At 42.6% G+C, this 19348-nt stretch overlaps 1 long non-coding RNA gene across 1 annotated transcript in view; it reads right to left on the reverse strand.

Annotated features, from left to right (window-relative positions):
• Positions 1–161: 161 nt before the first annotated feature.
• Positions 162–19348, reverse strand: part of LOC141141612 (uncharacterized) — a 285847-nt gene continuing 266660 nt past the window's right edge. Inside the window, exons 3-4 of the long non-coding RNA XR_012244163.1 lie at positions 4017–4108; positions 162–352 (exon numbers count right to left, since the gene is read on the reverse strand). This is a non-coding gene — a long non-coding RNA (uncharacterized lncRNA). The remainder of the gene's footprint in view (positions 353–4016; positions 4109–19348) is intronic.

Here is a 19348-nt window from a genome sequence, read left to right on the forward strand (position 1 = left end):
AAAAAAGGTGGGACTTTAAAGGTGTTGAAACCTCCTCTCAGAATAATTGTCCGAACACAGACATAGGTTAAAAAATGTTTTTTATTATTACTGTACAACATTCATTAAAAAATGTTGGGGACAAACATCCCTTAAAACCAAAGAAGCCTATCTCAACTCATTTTTCAAACCCCAACACCCCTGAAGGTAGTGATTCCTCCCTCTGTGTATATATAATTTCATCAAAGTATTGTAATACAACCAAAATGACAGAAGATAATGAACATGGAAATATCACATTTGGGGCGGTTATCACAATGCCAACGCTTTTCGCCTTGTCGGCTTCTTCAAGGACTGCGGTAAGAAAGAGTTTCTAGAAAACATAAGATAACAAATACATAATATACACCCAAAGCATATTGTTGGATTTATAAAGACTTACAATAGATATGAGATAGAATATAGCCCAGGGGAAGCCAGATAGAATAAATCCCACTACGGTCATACAAAGGATGAGCATAAGATGGTAATCACCGGATGAATGCACACACTAGGGGTACACCCCCCACACAGGCACATCAGGGACATTTATTAAAGTTTTTTTGAAGATAAGTCTATGTGTGTGTATGTCTGTATTTTGGGATGGTGGGGTAGAGAGCGAAATTGCATGGGGGGGGGGGCAAGAAAATGTTTTCCCAGGGTCCAATCAATATTAAACACAGCCCTGCCTATGATCTACAAGCAAGCCAAACACCTGCCATGTATCTTTTTTTATATATTGAACAAAAGTATATATATATATATATATATATATATATATATATATACATATATATATATATATATATATATATATACATATATATATATATACATATATATATATATATATATATATATATATATATATATATATATATATATATATATATATATATATATACATATATATATATATATATATATATATATACATATACATATACACAGATACAGTATATGCTATATAGACTAAACGTGTCTCCTTAGCGCTTGTTTTACTTACTAAATGCTAGACTACTGTGCTCCAACCAACAGCGCCCCCCCTAATCCATGCGACAGGCCCCTAATTTACATACAGGCATGGGTTTCTATGGGTTTTTTTTCTTTTCTTTTTTTTAGAAGCACGTGATTAGAAGCTGAGGCTCTAAATGGCTTCAAAAAAGGGTGGGCTCTGCACCCCGAGCCCACCCAGTTGTGTGACAATAGCGAATAAATATACGCTATTGTCTCCCTGATTCCCCCCCCCCGCCAATCCCGGCTCAGGTCCTGAGAATCGATTGGCCGAGAGGAGAATCGATCCTAGTGGCAGCCGAGGAGGAGGAGGAGGGAGGAGATGTAGGGGAAGCCGTGTCTCCGTGAAGCCAAAGAAGGAGGAGACCCAGTGTGAAGCCGCCACCTGGAGGAAGCCTGCGATCTAGATGGAGTAAGTGCAGGGACTGATCAACCAACCGGGGGGGGGGGGGGGTGGCTTCAACTGTGTATGTTGTGCGCAGTAGCAGGGCTGTTGCAACATGCCCCCATTCACTTGAATGGGTGGTGTTTGGCAGAGATGGTAGTCCCTGCTGAGTGAGACACGGGATATAATTTCTGCAAGAAAGGAAAGCATCGCAGCTGAGGCCTATGTACACCCCCAACCGCTGCCTTCCCAGCTAAAGAGGAAGGGGTTAAGCGATGATAAACTATGGCTCAACCGCAACTGTATACAAGCCCATAAAGAGCCATAGAAAACGCTGACCAGTTTCACCCCAGTACACCTTGTCTGATACCACAATGGCCATGGATATAATGTGTACATAAACTCTTCTATTTATACATTTTTTCACCCAGGAGTCACAAAACGTTCACCCAGAGTTCACCCAGCGAAGGTTGCGTAAAAAAAAGTATAAGTAGACTCTATTGTGTTCATACACTTCAAAACCGCCCTGGTAACATGACTTGCTGTTTTGTATCTTGCATAGAAAATATTTTTTGAAATCAGTTGTTTATTTGGCATTTCCATTAAATCACGTTACAGCGTAATTTTGCTTGGCAGGACACCGTGTCACAATGTTCCGAGTATGAACTTCCTGTAAAAGGGAAGCCAATATCTACCTTCCGAAGATGTGTTTCACAAGGTGTAAAAAAGCGCGCTGCAATAATATTTTTTATGAAGGAGATAATAATCAGAACGTGTACTTGTTTTAAGTTTGCTACTGAAAAATGGATATAAGCACGTTATATTTGGGTGTTGGGTATGTCTTGGTGACTAGAACATTTTTGTTTCCGCTTCATTAGAATGGCAGGGAAAAACATTTCCAAGTTCAAAATATTTACAACGAAAACTCAGATTTGGTTAAACTCTAACTAAGGGGCCAAACTTTTTTTTAGTTTTGAAAAGAGTGTAAAAGGAGTAGAACAGCTGTCATGTCCTTAGAGCTGTCTATAGTCCCATTAGGGAGATTCACCCGCTCTATTTGTTCTGGTGACTATTATCACAGAACACAAAAGAAAATCCCAAGTTTTGGGTTGTAAACCAGAACAGGCATAGAGGGGTAATCTTCTAATGGGGACACTGTTTTGGGGACCCAGGTGACAAATATGGGATACCCTTACTTTAGAAGTATTTCCTTTCACTTCTTCCTGTTTTGGCTTCAGGACAAGAACACAAGACATAGTCGAAATAATGAAATAATTTTTGAAAATTATTATATTTTTTCATTATTTTAAATATGTTTTTAATGCTTGTTTTTGTAACCCTGATGAAGGGGCAGTGTTGTTGCCCCTGAAACACGTTGGCTATGTGACTTGTTAACCACCAATTAAATATTATCTTTGCCTTTTTCATTCCTTTGGTCTGGTACTCCTTTCTACATTTCATGGGGTAGGTTTTATTTTGCTACTTGCAGCAGAGGAAGGAATATATGAATAAAACTGCTTAATTATCATAAATCTGTCTCAGATCTGTCTCACTCACTGCTCCTGTTTAGCAATGCCTTGGTTTGCAACAGAATTAATAAACGTACACCAATGTGTGGCGTAGACCGCGAACATTCGATAAAAAGCTGGCCATACATGGCATGTCAGATAGTGAAGTGAATGTACAGCCCATTTAATGTTTTAATTTTAATGACCTTTAAAAAAGTAAGACTAAAAATCAAATGCCTTTGTATGTACACATCCCTTTATTTAAAAGGGGTTACTTAAAATAACTTAAAGTCAAAACTTTTTTTTTTAGTTTTGGATAGAGTGGAGAAGGGATTAGAACTCCTGTCAGTTTTTACTGCTGTATGTGCCCCCGTTAAGGAGATTCACCTTCTCTATGTGTCCTAAGTTTACCATTATCATTGAAAGTAAAAGAAAATTCCCACATTTTGGGCTGTCCCCTGAAAAGTAATAGAGGGGAAATCTTCCAATGGGGACAGTTCTGGTGAGCTGGGGGTCCCCAAGGAATTCCCTTAATTTGCAGGAATTTCCTCTCACTTCCTGTTTGGCTATGGGACAGGAAGTGAAGGGAAATCTCCCTTGCTCTATCCAAAATGTAAAAAAAAAGTTTTGCCTATAGTTCTACTTTAATAAAAGATAAACACCTTAAAAAAAGAATAATAAAAATTTCAATCTCAGTTTTGTTGAAACAAACCATCAAAACCTTATGGTCCCCTTCCAAAACTCTAAAACATGCAACGTGCTTTTGGTCCTATTGTTTTTAATGATGCCCCAAACGCAGGTAGCGTTTGCACATTTTGCTGCGCATTTTCATTTTGACATAATGCGTGAAAATGCACAATGCAAAACGCATTTGGCTCATGCCCAAAATTTGGTACATGAGCTTTTTTAGCCTGTTTTTGGAGCAGAGGGAGGCCCATTCAAATAAATGGTGTTGCACTAAAAAATGTGCATAAACATGCCACAAAGACACAATGTGGCAATGCCGGTAAAGTGTGAATGGGACTTATAGTCCATTGAAGTCTCTCTTTATATCTGTCTCAGATTTTTGCTTAAAAAATGCCTTACAATACCTTTTTCTCTTAGTAGAAATGTTGATGCAGGTCTCAAACTTCAGTGATCTGTGCAGAGCTGAGTAACAGCCACACCCATCAGCACATGATTCCTAATGCAGACAAAAAGAGGAAAGGGATGTGTCTGACCAGGTCTGTTACTGTTTGCCAATTATAGCCAGCACTGTATCTAGCTCTATATGCAAGTTTTTGCCATAAAAAGTGTTTGGGGACCCAGATACTGCCCCAGGGGACATGTATCAATGCAAAAAAAGTTTTTAAAACAACCGTTTTTTCAGGAGCAGTGATTTTAAGAATGCTTAACGTGAAACATTGAAGTGAAATATTCCTTAAAAATTTCATGCCTGGGGGGGTCCCCTTAGTCTGCCTGTAAAGTAATGCATTTTTCCCGTGTTTAGAAAATTACTGCAGCGAAATGACATTTCTCAAGGAAAAAATGTCATTTAAAATTGCTCACGGCTGTAATGTATTGCCAGATCCCGGCAATATACATAAAAAAATTATTTTAAAAAACAGCATGGATTCCCCCACCCCCCCCCCCCAGTCCATACCAGGCCCTGCGGGTCTGATATGGATATAAAGGTGAACTTCACGCCATTTTTTTTCACATTACAGCAGCAATATTTGGAGATTTCGACGAGTTGCTATTTTAACAGACCACCGGAAGCCTATACACTACTGTACAGGCTATAATGAGTGGACATTGTTAGTCCGCCCACTACTAACGGTGACAACTTTTTCCTCCTTACCCAGTGTTCTGTGAAAACAGGCAACTGGTCGTGTACTGTAGTGTATTGGCTGCTGGTGGTCTGTGAAAACAGCAACTCGTCCAAATCTCCAATTATTGCTGCTGTACAGACACCGGAAGTGATGTGGTTGGAGATTTTGGTGAGTTGGAGTTTTTGGCAGAAAACCGCCTCATCAGTGCCGCCTCATCGGTGCTCATCAGTGCAGCGTCATCATTGCCCATCAGTGCAGCTTATTAGTGCCCATCAGTGCAGTAAAGTAAATTTTCATTTATTTTTCAAAATGTTCAGTCTTTTTTTGTTTGTTTAGCAAAAAAATAAAAAACCCAGTGATTATTAAATACCACCAAAAAAGCAATCCATGGGGAAGGTAGACAGACTCTTCTTTTACAAGCTATTTTTAGTTTTATCTTTGTCAGTAGTGATTTAGAGAAAACAAGGACTGCACAGAAGTTGTCACAGGTAGAAAACAGGATAAGGGTCTTCTTGTTTAAAAAGGTTTACATACTGCTGTGATCCTGAGAACAGATTCTTCTTGTAGTTTATTTAGAAACTCTCAATGACAACGCTTATCGTAGTTCTATTTTTTACTTAATTTTCCAAGCTAATAATAGCCTGGGAAGACAATCTTTGCTTGGGATAGGGGTTTCGTACCGCAGACTTGTAGCGTAATTGGTGATAATCAGAGTTTGATCTGAGATACCTGCATTGCTTTAAAATGCTGATAACTAGAGGAGAATAAAGACTCCTTACAAACCACATCAAACTCAACTGTAAATTATGTTATATATTTATATATACACTATATTGTTAAAAGTATTGTGACGCCTGCCTTTACATGAACTTTAATGGCATCCGAGTCTTAGTCCATAGGGTTCAATATTGCGTTGGTCCACCCTTTGCAGCTATAACAGCTTCAACTCTTCTGGGAAGGTTGTCCACAAGGTTTAGGAGTGTGTCTATGGGAATGTTTGACCATTCTTCCAGAAGCCCATTTGTGAGGTCAGGCACTGATGTTGGACAAGAAGGCCTGGCTTGCAGTTTCCGCTCTAATTCATCTGGTTGAGGTCAGGACTCTGTGCAGGCCAATCAAATTCCTCCACCTAAAACTCACTCATCCATGTCTTTATGGACCTTGCTTTGTGCACTGGAGCGCAGTCATGTTGAAACAGGAAGGGGCCATCCCCAAACTGTTCCCACAAAGTTGGGAACATGAAATTGTCCAAAATGTCTTGGTAGGCTGACGCCTTAAGAGTTCCCTTCACTGGAACTAAGGGGCCAAGCCCAACCCCTGAAAAACAACCCCACACTATAATCCCCCCTCCACCAAATGATTTGGACCAGTGCACAAAGCAAGGTCATAAAGACATGGATGAGTGAGTTTGAGGTGGAACAACTTGACTGGCCTGCACAGAGCCCTGACCTCAACCCGAGAACACCTTTGGGATGAATTAGAATGGAGACTGCAAGCCAGGCCTTCTCGTCCAAAATCACAATGACTTCACAAAAGCGCTTCTGGAAGAATGGACAAACATTCCCATAGACACACTTCCAAACCTTGTGGACAGCCTTCCCAGAAGAGTTGAAGCTGTTATAGCTGCAAAGGGTGGGCCAACTCAATACTGAACCCTATAGAGTAAGACTGGGATCCCATTAAAGTTCATGTGTGTGTAAAGGCAGGCATCCCAATACTTTTGACAATATAGTATATATTCTTCATAGGTATTAGAAAACTTAACCTCTGCATTTGGATAAATTGACTATGTTACATACCCCCAATGTATTTCAGGGGAATAACACTTTTTATTGGGGAGGGAGAGTTTGAACTTATGAGAATAAAGAATTTTAAAGTGGAATCTAAAATACAAAAATATATTTGAATGATCTCTGTTGCTCTATTCTGCATTTAGCATTCTGATGTTATTGCTACCTGGAACGGCACCTCAAGACCCACAAGTTGGTTTGATGCTGCATTCTAAGATAGTAAGCATTGTATCAGTATATTTCTTGCATCAATTTGTTTACAGTGGTTAAGTGGTCAGCACTTTCGCCTAGCAGCGCTAGGGTCATCTGTTCGAATCCCAACCATGGCGCTACCTGCACAGAGTTTGCATGTTCTTCCTGTGCCTGCGTGGGTTTCCTCCGGGTACTCTGATTTCCCCCCACACTCCAAATACATGCTGGTAGGTTATTGGCTCCTGTCTAAATTGTCCCTAGTATTTGTATGTATGAATGTGAGTTAGGGACCATAAATTGTAAGCTCTTTGAAAGCAGGGACTGATGTTAATGTACAATATATATATAAAGTGCTTCAGAAATTGACGGTTATATATAAGTACCTATAATAATAATTTATAATTGGATATAGCATTACATTACCATTGTAAGATTGTTTCTATGTAAATGGCTTATACCTGTATAAACTAGAACTGCTAATGCTTGTAGTGCCGCTCAAAGCAAAGAAGGAGAGTGTATATAGTCCCGCTGGTACTCAGTATTGGGGTACTGGCTAAAAATATCACCATTCAGTAGTGTGTAGCATACTTAGACTGGATAGGGTTGAGCGGTGATTTTTCTAAGTGTATAAACGCAAAAATTCAAATGTCGTACTCTTTGGTTCAGTCCAGCGGAAAACGCGTTGACACAAGGCACCATTAAACATGAACAGTTGATGGACTAACATCCATTTATGGTTTCTTCCATGAACCTTGTACAAATTCTTTGTATAGTGATAGTTGGTCAGAATATGTCTTTTTAGGATAAAAAGAAAAATAAAATGTTGTTTTTTATTTGTATGTCTTATTGGTATATGTGGTGGTTCTTTAGTTTCCAGTGGGCACAGTCTTCAATTTTTATGTAGGTACTTACCATATATTGGAATTTTAAAGTTTTTTTTAAATATTCAACATTAGCCCTATTTATATTTCATATATTTTCATTTAATTGCTTACTATTTCAGTGATATTTTTGTAGTTGTGGGTTTTGCCTGTGAAAGGACTAACTTATCAAGAAGAAAAACATGAGTTAAACTGTTCAATATTTGCAAATGTACAATATCCAATGTTATGGTAATCTTTCAAAAATGCCTCTTAGAATTCACAAAAAAGCAATCACATTTATAATATAACCTATGATTAATAGTATCACTTTTTTTTGCAGCTAAATTGACTATGTTACATACCCCAATGCATTTCATAGAAAATAAACCTGCTTATTGGGGAGGGGGTTCTGAAATTCCATTTTTTTAAATATTTAACATTAGCCCTATTTATATTTCACATATTTTCATTTAATTTCTTACTGTTTCAGCAAAGTTTTTGTAGTTGTGGGAAATGCTCAAGAAAATATACAAAATCCAATGTTATGGTAATCTTTCAAAAATGCCTCTCAGAGTTCACAAAAAAAGCAATCATAGATAAAATGTAAGCAATGATAAATTGTACCACCATAACTTAAAACATTGTATTTATTAGAACATTTTCAAATCCATGATTAAAATACATAATTTTCTACTGAGGCTATGCTATTATAATGTGATGCTTATATAAGACTTAAAAGTAAACTTTTGCTCAAAGTGACCTTATTGTTAGTAATCTGCACTTCTGGGAACGCCAATCCTCCTCCAGCCTGAATGTGAGGAGAAGCAGGGCATTTTTTCAGCGGGAACGCAAGGGAACGCAGTTCCGGCACCTCCAGCACTGAATGTATGTAATGGCAAGGGGTGCTGAGGTGGGCTTGAGGGTCTATTGTTGCTGGAGCGGATCTCTTTTAGAGTGGTGGTCTATTGTTGCTGGTGGGTCAATTATTGCTGGAAGAGATCTACTATTGATGGAGGGGGTCTATTGATGCTGGCTGCTGGGAGATCTGTTGTTGCTGCTGGGTGGTATTTTGTTGTGGGGGTCCATTATTGCTGGGGGGGGTCTATTGTCTCTGAGTAAATCTATTGTTGCTGGGGGTTCTATTGTTGCTGGCTGTGGGGAATCTATTTTACTACTTTTCTTGCTATCATTAACACATTTTATACAAATTACTTAGCACCACACAATTATACTTGGCTCTGTACTCTCTAAAAGGGGCAATACTGAGAGGTGGGTAGGGGATGAAACTAAGGAACGGTGCTCAGAGGTGGGTAGGGGGCGGAGATAAGAAGTGACTCAGAAGGGGGCAGTTCCTGCACCTATTCTAGGAGAAAAAAAGCCCTGAGGAGAAGTATTCCTGACCATTCACATTTAGTTCTTAGGTTTCCTATAGGCTATAAATACCATGTGGTCAGCATGATGACTTCCCCTTTCAGTACCTTTTTTTAGTTCCTGTAACTCCCCTGTCCCTAGAGTATAGGCTCTTCCTTGCTTACTTCAGCCCTAACATCTTTCCAAAATTAGACCCAACCTCCTCTTATTGAATAAGAGAATCACACAACTAAAAGACCAGATGAAAAAATAAGTTAGATTCTTGTCAGGATTAGCAGAACTCCTATTCTCAGAATCCCTGCTAGGACTTCAAAAGTTATTCACAGAACATCCAGTTGTACTCAAACCATCCCTGCTAGAACTTCCAGTGGTACTTTGAGAACCCCACCAAGGACTTCCAATGGCGCTCGCAGAATTGCTGTCAGGTCTTTCAAAGGTACTCACAGAATCCCTTCCAGGACTTCCAGTAGGGCTCTCAGAATTCCTGCCATGACTTCCAGAGTTTTCAACAACAGTGCTTTTAAGCTCCAGCCTTTGAAGTGACTGGTGCTGTGCCTTATTTCCAGCTGAAAGCTAGAGGCATAATACCTGCTTTCCAGTTACCTAATTTATCTGATTACTCTCTTGCATACTGCTTTCCTGGATCCCTGCATATATCTCACTACTCCCTCACCTGCAGCCTGCCTTAATCTATACCTGGACCTCACTATTCTCTCACCTGCAGCTCTGTGAACAGTCTCTGCACCATACACTTGGCGTTTCAGCCACTCCCCCTAGTGGGGCAATCCCGAGGACAGCAACCTGGGATCAGTCTGCAGCAAAGTATAGCAATACATTTTTTTATTAGATTATATCAAAAATTACAAAGACATTAACAGAGTGAAAGAACCATTGCATAAAAATATAATGAATCAACGCACACAAAAAATAGTATAGATAATAAAAGTAAAGTGACAAGTGCTATTTCCTGCGTGATTCAATCCCAAAAATGTATATATATGTGTTTATAAATACACACAAATTTCCGTGTTGAAAAAACAAAACAAAAAAACAGGTCCCAAAAAATATTAAATAACAGTCATCTTAGGCGTCCGTGTGACGGAACGCGTAAGGAAGGACATAATTGGTATGCAACACGTACTGTACTTCCGGTTTTTGTTAGCCCAGTCGTGGAACGCACACCGCAATCACGCCGGAACTACGGAAGTGCCCTATTTGATACTAGTTGGAGCAGTGGAGCTCCTTCAGTTTTTTAAATATCTTTTAATATGGAGATTTTAATTTAATAAAAACTTTGGTTCTATGGATCTATGGATTCACACTATGAGGCTCATCTTTTCCATATATATGTGGATGCCCGTTGCTGAGGACTTCCAAACCGCATTGGTGAGGTGGATTGCAGCTGTGTGAACCAGAGGGATTCCTCGTCAAGGGGGACATCGCCATTTGGATACAGCTATTACGCCTGTTACCCCTGCAGGGGTGAGGCGCTCTGCAGTCACAGGAGGGGGATGCGGATGGAAGAGGGGAGTCACCTTGATTTTGCTTGTGCACGGATCATTGTTCACAGACGGTTATTTAATATTTTTCGGGACCTGTTTTTTTTGTTTTGTTTTTTAACATGGAAATTTGTGTGTGTTTATATACACATATATATACATTTTTTGGGATTGAATCACATAGGGAATAGCACTTGTCACTTTACTTTTATTATTTATACTATTTTTTATGTGCGTTGATGCATTATATGGAAAATTATTTTTTACCCTTTTGCTCCAAATATGTGTTGAATATTACACTTACCTTTGTTTTATTTATTTCTGATTGAAGCACTATTCACTTTATAGGGAGTGTTGGCAATACCCACATCAGTAGATAATAAATTAGTTTATTTATATGAATATACACCTAGGTTCAATTTTCACTTTTTTTGAACAGCGCCACTTCCCTTTTACTAGAGTTTAATTATTTCTGGACTCCACCTATGTGGTGTTCCCAATTAGGGAGGCTGCAGTTCTCTATTTTCCTAAGCGTGGATATCTGTTGTTTTAAAATCCATACAGACAGAATCAATGCTATGCTTACACAACTGAAAACATGTTCATAGAGACCCAATGAGTACCGTACTGACACAACCAGAAACATGCGTACAAACACAATTAGTACTGTACTGACACAACTAGAAATACTTCATGTCTACAGAGAAGCAATCAGAACGATACTGACACAACCAGGAACATAGGCACAATCAGTACTGTACTAGACAACCAGAAACATGTTCACAGAGGTATAACCAATACAATACTGACCCATCTAGAAACATCCACAGAGCCACAATCAGTATCTAGTACCCCACAGATCCCAGAACCCTCTTCACCTTTATGCAAGTAGTATAATGTCTGGAGTGCTAAGTTTACTTCCACTTATTTCCAAGCATAATAACAGGGTTTAACACCAACCAATACAGTAGACAGCTTCCTCAGTAAAATACAGTATCTTTTTTTTTTCCTTTCAATTTTTTTTATTAAAGTAAATCAGGACACAGTATTTTCTTATAACACAAAAATCACAAAGGTTGGAGCCCTGACTCAGATACAGAGCAAATATAGTGTCGATATCAACATGACCACAATGGGAAAACAATGAGCATACTTGCAGAGTGAATGAACGCAGACACTTTAAAACATTCCAAGTGGCTAAGGAGATTATCTGAACATGATGCAAAGGTGCTATTTTTTTTTTTTTTTTTTTACAGTAAGTTTTTATTTATTTAGAAATCATAAAATACAAAACAGCAATAATATAAACAGTACATTATTTGCCACCAGATTACATCTCTATGGAATGTAGCTATTACCAGGCGGTATTGAAGTCAGGGTACCTAAGGGTGAAAAGCAGCCTGTAATATAAGACTATGTCTGTGGGTCATTACATAGTTACATAGTTACATAGTAGGTGAGGTTGAAAAAAGACACAAGTCCATCAAGTCCAACCTATGTGTGTGATTATGTGTCAGTATTACATTACATATCCCTGTATATTGCGGTCATTCAGGTGATTATCTAATAGTTTCTTGAAGCTATCAATGCTCCCCGCTGAGACCACCGCCTGTGGAAGGGAATTCCACATCCTTGCCGCTCTTACAGTAAAGAACCCTCTACGTAGTTTAAGGTTAAACCTCTTTTCCTCTAATTGCAATGAGTGGCCACGAGTCTTATTAAACTCTCTTCTGCAAAAAAGTTTTATCCCTATTGTGGGGTCACCAGTACAGTATTTGTAAATTGAAATCATATCCCCTCTCAAGCGTCTCTTCTCCAGAGAGAATAAGTTCAGTGCTCGCAACCTTTCCTCATAACTAAGATCCTCCAGACCCTTTATTAGCTTTGTTGCCCTTCTTTGTACTCGCTCCATTTCCAGTACGTCCCTCCTGAGGACTGGTGCCCAGAACTGGACAGCATACTCCAGGTGCGGGCGGACCAGAGTCTTGTAGAGCGGGAGAATTATCGTTTTATCTCTGCAGTTGATCCCCCTTTTAATGCATGCCAATATTCTGTTTGCTTTATTAGCAGCAGCTTGGCATTGCATGCCGTTGCTGAGCCTATCATCCACTAGGACCCCCAAGTCCTTTTCCATCCTAGATTCCCCCAGAGGTTCTCCCCCCAGTGTATAGATTGCATTCATATTTTTGACACCCAAATGCATTATTTTACATTTTTCTACATTGAACCTCATTTGCCATGTAGTCGCCCACCCCATTAATTTGTTCAGGTCTTTTTGCAAGATTTCCACATCCACATTACTAATATCCAATAATACAGTACAAGAAGAGGGGTGTGTGTACTCTTTAAAGCAAATGGTAGTCCTAGATTAATCCTAACGTTCCTCTGCTGGAGGTATATAGAGAGGGAAGTACTTTCATTTGGGGGGAGAGGAAAAAAAAAAAAAGGGGGGGGGGGACGAGAAGTCAGCGGGCTGCTCCGCAATTACTCCCAGCTTCCTATTAGCTAATATATACGATACAGTAACACTTGCATATAATAGGAGTTCACTCAAGCCTCAGACCAATGTGACCATATTTTTTCAAATTTCGCAGGACAGTTCCTACTTTCGTATGTGATCTTATACAATGGAAGGACTTTATTAATTGCACTTCGCCATGAGGCGACTGTAGGGAGGTCTGTACCCTTCCATCTCAACAGGATTTCTCTCCTAGCATAGTAAAGGGCAAAAGTCAAGCATAATTTAGTATAACGGTCACCCTCCACATCCCCTAGGTAACTGAGCAAAAAGACAAGAGGGTCCAGTGTCAATGTGGCGCCGCATACTTCTGATAATACATCCGCCACACCTCTCCAGTAAGGATGGATCTTGTTGCAAGTCCAAACCATATGAAAGAAGGAGCCTTGCTCAGTGGAGCATCTCGTGCAGAGTGGGCTGAGAGAGGGGTAAATGGATGCCAACCTTTGTGGGGTATAGTATGCCCTATGTAAAAATTTTAATTGTACAAAACGGTCTCTAGAGGCTATCATAGAGGAAATAAATGTAGAGACACACTCTTCCCACGTGTTTTCGTCTAGGTTGGGAATATCTTCCCTCCATTTGGCCAGCACATGTGAAGTGTCCGTGTCATGAGCCACTGTGAGATACATGTAGAGGGTGGAGAGTGGTTTGAGCAGGAGCTCTGAAGTGAGGAGTCTCTCGATAGAATCTGAATTTAAAGTGATTGGGCCAGGGAACTGGGCGGTGAGGGCATGCTGGAGCTGCCAGTATCTAAACTGGAAAGAACGAGGGAGTTTAAATGCTTGTCTTAGTTCTAGGAATGTTAGGATCTTACCACCTGGCATTACTTGCTTGAGGGTGGCGATACCCCTCATTGCCCACGCCGCCGGATCAGGTATTGTATTCAGGTGGGGAAGAAGGGGGTTGCCCCATAGGGGAGTGTGAGGGGAGACCTCCAAGGGATCACGGTGGGCTGCCCGGGAACATTGCCAAACTCGAATCGTGGTTTTCATAGGGACCGTAACACCCGGGTGTGCTTTACACCCCCTGAAGACTAAGTTAGAAAGGGCTGCATATGAACCAAGGATTGCTGCTTCAAGGGTAACCGCTGGATTCTGTCTGGGCTGGGAGAACCACCAGCGGATGGTAACCAAAACCGCCGCCCAGTAGTATATAAGGAGGTTCGGTAGGGCCAGACCACCTCCAGAGGGGGAAGATAAAGGGTCCGCCTGGCCACTCTAGGAGGTTTACCCACCCAGACAAAATCACTCACAATGCTGTCCAGTCTCCAGAACACGGACCGGGGTATATGGACAGGGGTGTGACGAAAAAAATATAATAATTTAGGTAAATACACCATTTTGATTAAATTCCCTCTGCCCACTGGCGTAAGAGGAAGTTTACGCCAAGTGGAGCATTGCTTGGTAAGTTTGTCCACCACCGGAAGTACATTATGGTCCAGGTATCCGTCCAAAGACAAGGCTACCCTTACGCCCAAATATGTGAACTCTTCGACCCATCGGAGAGGGGTTTGGGTATCAATACAAGGCATGGATGGGTGAAGTGGGAAAAGGACTGATTTGTCCCAGTTGATATGGACTCCTGAAAAACGGCTAAAAGTATCAAACTGAGACAAGGCAGCCCTCAGGGATTTAGAGGCATCAGCCAAATAGAGGAGGGAGTCATCGGCATAAAGGGACAATTTCTCCTCTAACGGACCTACTTTAATGCCCCTAATAGCTCGATCGCTTCTAATATGAGCCGTCAAGGGCTCCAGGGCCAAGGCAAATAATGCAGGGGATAGGGGACATCCCTGCCGGGTCCCTCTCTGCAAGAGAAAGGGCTCCGACAGAGTACCACCCGTGCGTATGCGAGCCCTAGGTTGTGCATACAACATCTGAATCCATGTGAGGAAGATCGGGCCAAAGCCAAATCTGGAAAGGACCCTCCACAGGTAGCCCCACTCGACCGAGTCAAAAGCTTTCTCTGCGTCGAGTGAGGCCACCACCCCAGGGTTCCCCGGGTCAGCCACCACAATGTGAGTATGTAATCTACGTATATTTATATCTGTGCCTCTTCCGGGCATGAACCCCGTTTGGTCCGGGTGTGTTAGGGCCGTAATAACTTTGTTTAGACGGTTGGCAAGGATTTTGGCAAGGACCTTTGCGTCAACATTTAGGAGAGAGATAGGGTGGTAAGATGCACAGAGGGTAGGGTTCTTCCCCGGCTTGGGGATAAGTACTATAACCGCCTCGCTCATCGAGGCCGGGAGGGTCCCAGTTTTTAAAGCTGAAGCAAAAACCGTCTGCAATCTAGGGGTTATCTCTTCCATGTAAATCTTATAGAACTCCACCGGGAATCCGTCCGGACCCGGAGTTTTCCCTGTCTGCATCATTTTGAGGGCTTTTTGTATCTCCTCTAATTGAATGGGGGCGTCAAGTGTATTTGCTGTGGCGGGTGTAAGTACTGGGATGTCAATTTCCTCCAAGTAATCAGTAAGGTCCTGTTGATCATATACTACTCGTGAGCTATATAATTGCTGGTAATAATTGGTGAAGCATCGATTAATTTCCGCTGGGGAAGAGTGAAGTGTTCCGTCCCGGTCACGAATCTGCGCTATTGCCGTCACCCCAGATTGTTCCCTGGACAGCCAGGCCAAAAGAAGACCTGTCTTCTCCCCCTGTTCGAATATGCGCTGGGATTGGTATAAAAGCTTTTTTTGTGTCAGGGAGGTCTGTAGCAGTAAGGTTTGTTGGGTAAGAGATTGGAGTGTTGTATAGTCTCGTGGATCTCGGGAACGGACATATAGGGCCTCCTGTCTAATCGCCTCAGCCTCTAGTCTGGTAAGTTCTGCCCTACGAAGTCTCCTTACTCTGGCAATAATGCATTAGTGTTGCCCCCTTGATGAGGCCTTAAAGGCTTCCAAGACAGTATTGTCAGAGGCTGTTCCTGGGTTGACTTCCCAAAATTGCTGCACCGTTTCCCGAAACTGAGAGTCAACATCTACATCAGATAGCCAGAACCTGGACAACCGCCAGAGTCTATCCGACGGATCCGCCATCAGTTCCAGGGATAGCAACAGCGGGGCATGGTCCGAAATCCCCCGTGGAAGAATGCTGATGTCCCGAACTCTGGGGAGGACAGGAGCCGCAACATAGGCCAGGTCTATGCGAGAGAAGGATCTATGTGTGGCCGAGTGGCAAGTAAAGGCCTTGGCTTGAGGGTTCTTCCACCTCCATACATCCACCAGGCCATATGTGTCAGCCCAGTCTGCCAAATGGCGGCGAGTAGTATCCCCCACTGTGCTCCTGTCCAACCCAGAGTCCGGAACAAGGTTAAAATCACCCATCAACACAACATTAACCGGGGGGAATTGAGCCAGCTCACCCGAGATTAAATTGAGGATTCTGAAGGAAGCCGGGGGAGGCAGATATACCCCCACCAGCACCCATGGTAAGTTATATATCAGAGCATGTATTAATACATATCTCCCATCGGGATCTAGAACCAAATCTAGGAGCTTAAAAGGGAGAGTTTTCAGGACCAAAATACTAACCCCTCTAGCAAAATTGGAATAAGTAGAGTGGTAGTGATGACCTACCCAAGGTTTTTTCAAGCTAAGAGTTTTGCTGCCAATCAGATGTGTCTCCTGTAACACACAGATATGGGGATTATGCTTCTTTATAAATTGAAACACTAAAGAGCGCTTCAGTGGAGAGTTTAAACCAGGTGTGTTCCAGGAGAGGATATCTAGGTTAGACATGTATACATCTTATTTATAGAAAAAACAGGATACACCTTATATGCACCTCCTGATTCACCACAAGCCGTCACAGGGAATGCCCGAGGTGAACCAGAGCCTGACATCAATTTAAGTAAAAAGAGCAAACACAGTACTGTCAAAAAATATAAAACAAAAAACTGGGAGCCAGAAACACGGCTCAACATCCCCAAACCACCCCCCACCCCACCCGAACCCCGAAAATGGAGGCAGCTCTGTGTCCCAAAACTTGCGTCAGCCCAAAGGCTGATCATGGAGGCAGTGAACTAGAGGCAACCAACCTCTGTGAATCAAAGAAAAACAAGTGTACTTTAAGTTCCGGTAAGTAGGAAAAGTGGTGTGGATCACCCGGAGCCCCGGGGGCACAAAACTTGCATTGGTCGATGAAAACCTCCGGCCCCATCCGGGATCGAGGCCTTGCTGGAACAAATAGCGGGGGAAGAAGGAGGGGGGGGGGGAGGCGAAAGAGAGGCAACCACACGGACCCAATTCGGTCCCATTAAGGATAGAGTGCCATATATGGATCCATAGTGACATCTCGGCATAAATAGAAGTTCCCATCTTATCTCCAGCGATAGACAGCATCAGTGAAGGAAGTCCATTCGGGAGTAAAGTTCAGGGTTTCAAACCAGATGTGTCGTCTGCTTCCATGCTGGGAATTAAAGACACTGGTGTGCCAGTGGGTATGCACTTAAGGGGGGGAGTGTGGGTCAGTTCCAAAGTCAAATAGCCAGAGGGAGTATTGAACAGATAGCCCATGCTTGCCATTGATGATATGAGAGGGGTCCACAGAGGCACCCAAAGGATCAGACCCTCCCCTCCAGAAACAAATCCCTTGTAAAATTTCCAGCAGTATACTCACAGTTTCCCAGAGGGAGTCATCTTTGGATGATGTCAGCCCACGCGGCTGCTTCTCTGGGAGAAGTGAAGAATTGCACTTTTTCGCCGTCCTGCACTCTCAGTTTGGCTGGGAATAGCATGCTAGATTTGATCCCTTTCTCTCGTAGCATGGCACGGACATGATCAAAAGACTTCCGCTGCCTCTGCGTCTCCACAGAGTAATCCGGAAAAATAAATAGTTTTGTGTTCTCATAGTGTAGTTCTCCTTGCATGCGGGCAGAGTGGAGCACAGTGTCCCTGTCTCTGTAATGAAGGAGTTTGAAAATGAATGTGCGCGGCGGCGCTCCTTGCGGGCCTCTGCTGGCAGGCATTCGATGGGCGCGTTCGATAGAGAAGTGTGGGGAAAATTGCACCTTCGGTAGAAGGATTGGGAGTAGTTTCTCCATAAAACCGACCGGATCCGTCCCCTATGCGCCTTCCGGGAGGCCGAGAACCCGGAGATTATTCCTCCGGTTCCGGTTCTCGGCGTCCTCGGCCCTAAATTCAAGTGCTTTCACCTTCGATTTTAGGATCTGTATGTCCTCATGGTGTTCTCTCTGCACATCTTCCATAGTGGAGATCCGCCGTTCCGCCTCCCCCACCCGCTCCCTAAGTCGATCCATGTCACGACGAATGAGGGCAGTTTCTTCCTGGACATGGTCTATTTTGATGGTGAGAGTGGACTGGCAAGTGGAGATAGCGTGCATCAAAGCCTCAAACGCCTGGGATCCAGCCTGGATCGCGCCGTCCGGTGGGGCAGAGGTCTGCGTCTCCATGTGGCAGGCCTTGGGAGGGGAAGGCCCAAACTTCGGCGGCGTTCTTGTATGTTCAGGAGCTCGTGGTTTCTGTGCCCCTTTTTTGTACCTGCACATTCCCTGAGTCACCGGGGGCCTCTGTTGATGTATGGGAGGGAGTTAGATGCAGAATCCACACCAGGATATTAGAAGGAGATACGTCCGGAGTGGGAGCTCTGGTACTAAACGTCCGCTCCCAGCGCCATCTTGGACACGCCCCCGCAAAGGTGCTAATTTAAAGCAGTTGTAAACCGCTGGACAATTTTTTTTTTTTTTTGGTACTTGCAAGGTAAAGGCATATTGTGCTTGTATGCATCGCATACAAGCACATTATGTTAAACTTACCTTAAAACGAAGCTCCTCCAGTGCCGAGATGTCAGGGGCTGCAGGCGCTCTCATCTTCACCCACCTTGCTTATGGGTTTGCGGACTCTGGTTCTGTGACTGGCCGAAGCTGTAATGATGTCACTCCTCATGGCACAAGTGGCCATTCCTTCAGAGCGATGTAAAAAACAGCAAGAAGCGCCAATCTAAGTGCAGTATCATGAAACTTTAATGAGATAATTATAAACGGACAAACAGCCAAATGGCTACTCACAAAGATGAAATAGGTTAAGGCAAGGACAAGTAATGGGTCCAGGGACGTCCTCCTCAGATGTGGGCAAAGTGCATGGTGCAGGTTCTCCTGGAAGCGCTGTCCACGTTAGGATGTGCAAGTAGTCACCGGGGTCATCGCTGGGTGCTGGGCTGCAAAACGATGGAGGTGTCCGCAAAGACAACCAGCGTCTAAGTGGACATGGAGAGCCAGAGCCGTCGCAGTAGACAGGAACCGGAAGACAAGCGTGGAACGCAAGGCACTTAGTCCAGGAACCAACAAAGCGGAAGTGACGTATGGACGTGTTGGATGACGCGTTTCAATGCTTCCGCATTTTCTTCAGATCCGA

Source organism: Aquarana catesbeiana, linkage group LG04 (genome assembly GCF_042186555.1).
Source record: "Aquarana catesbeiana isolate 2022-GZ linkage group LG04, ASM4218655v1, whole genome shotgun sequence".
Lineage (NCBI taxonomy): Eukaryota > Metazoa > Chordata > Amphibia > Anura > Ranidae > Aquarana > Aquarana catesbeiana.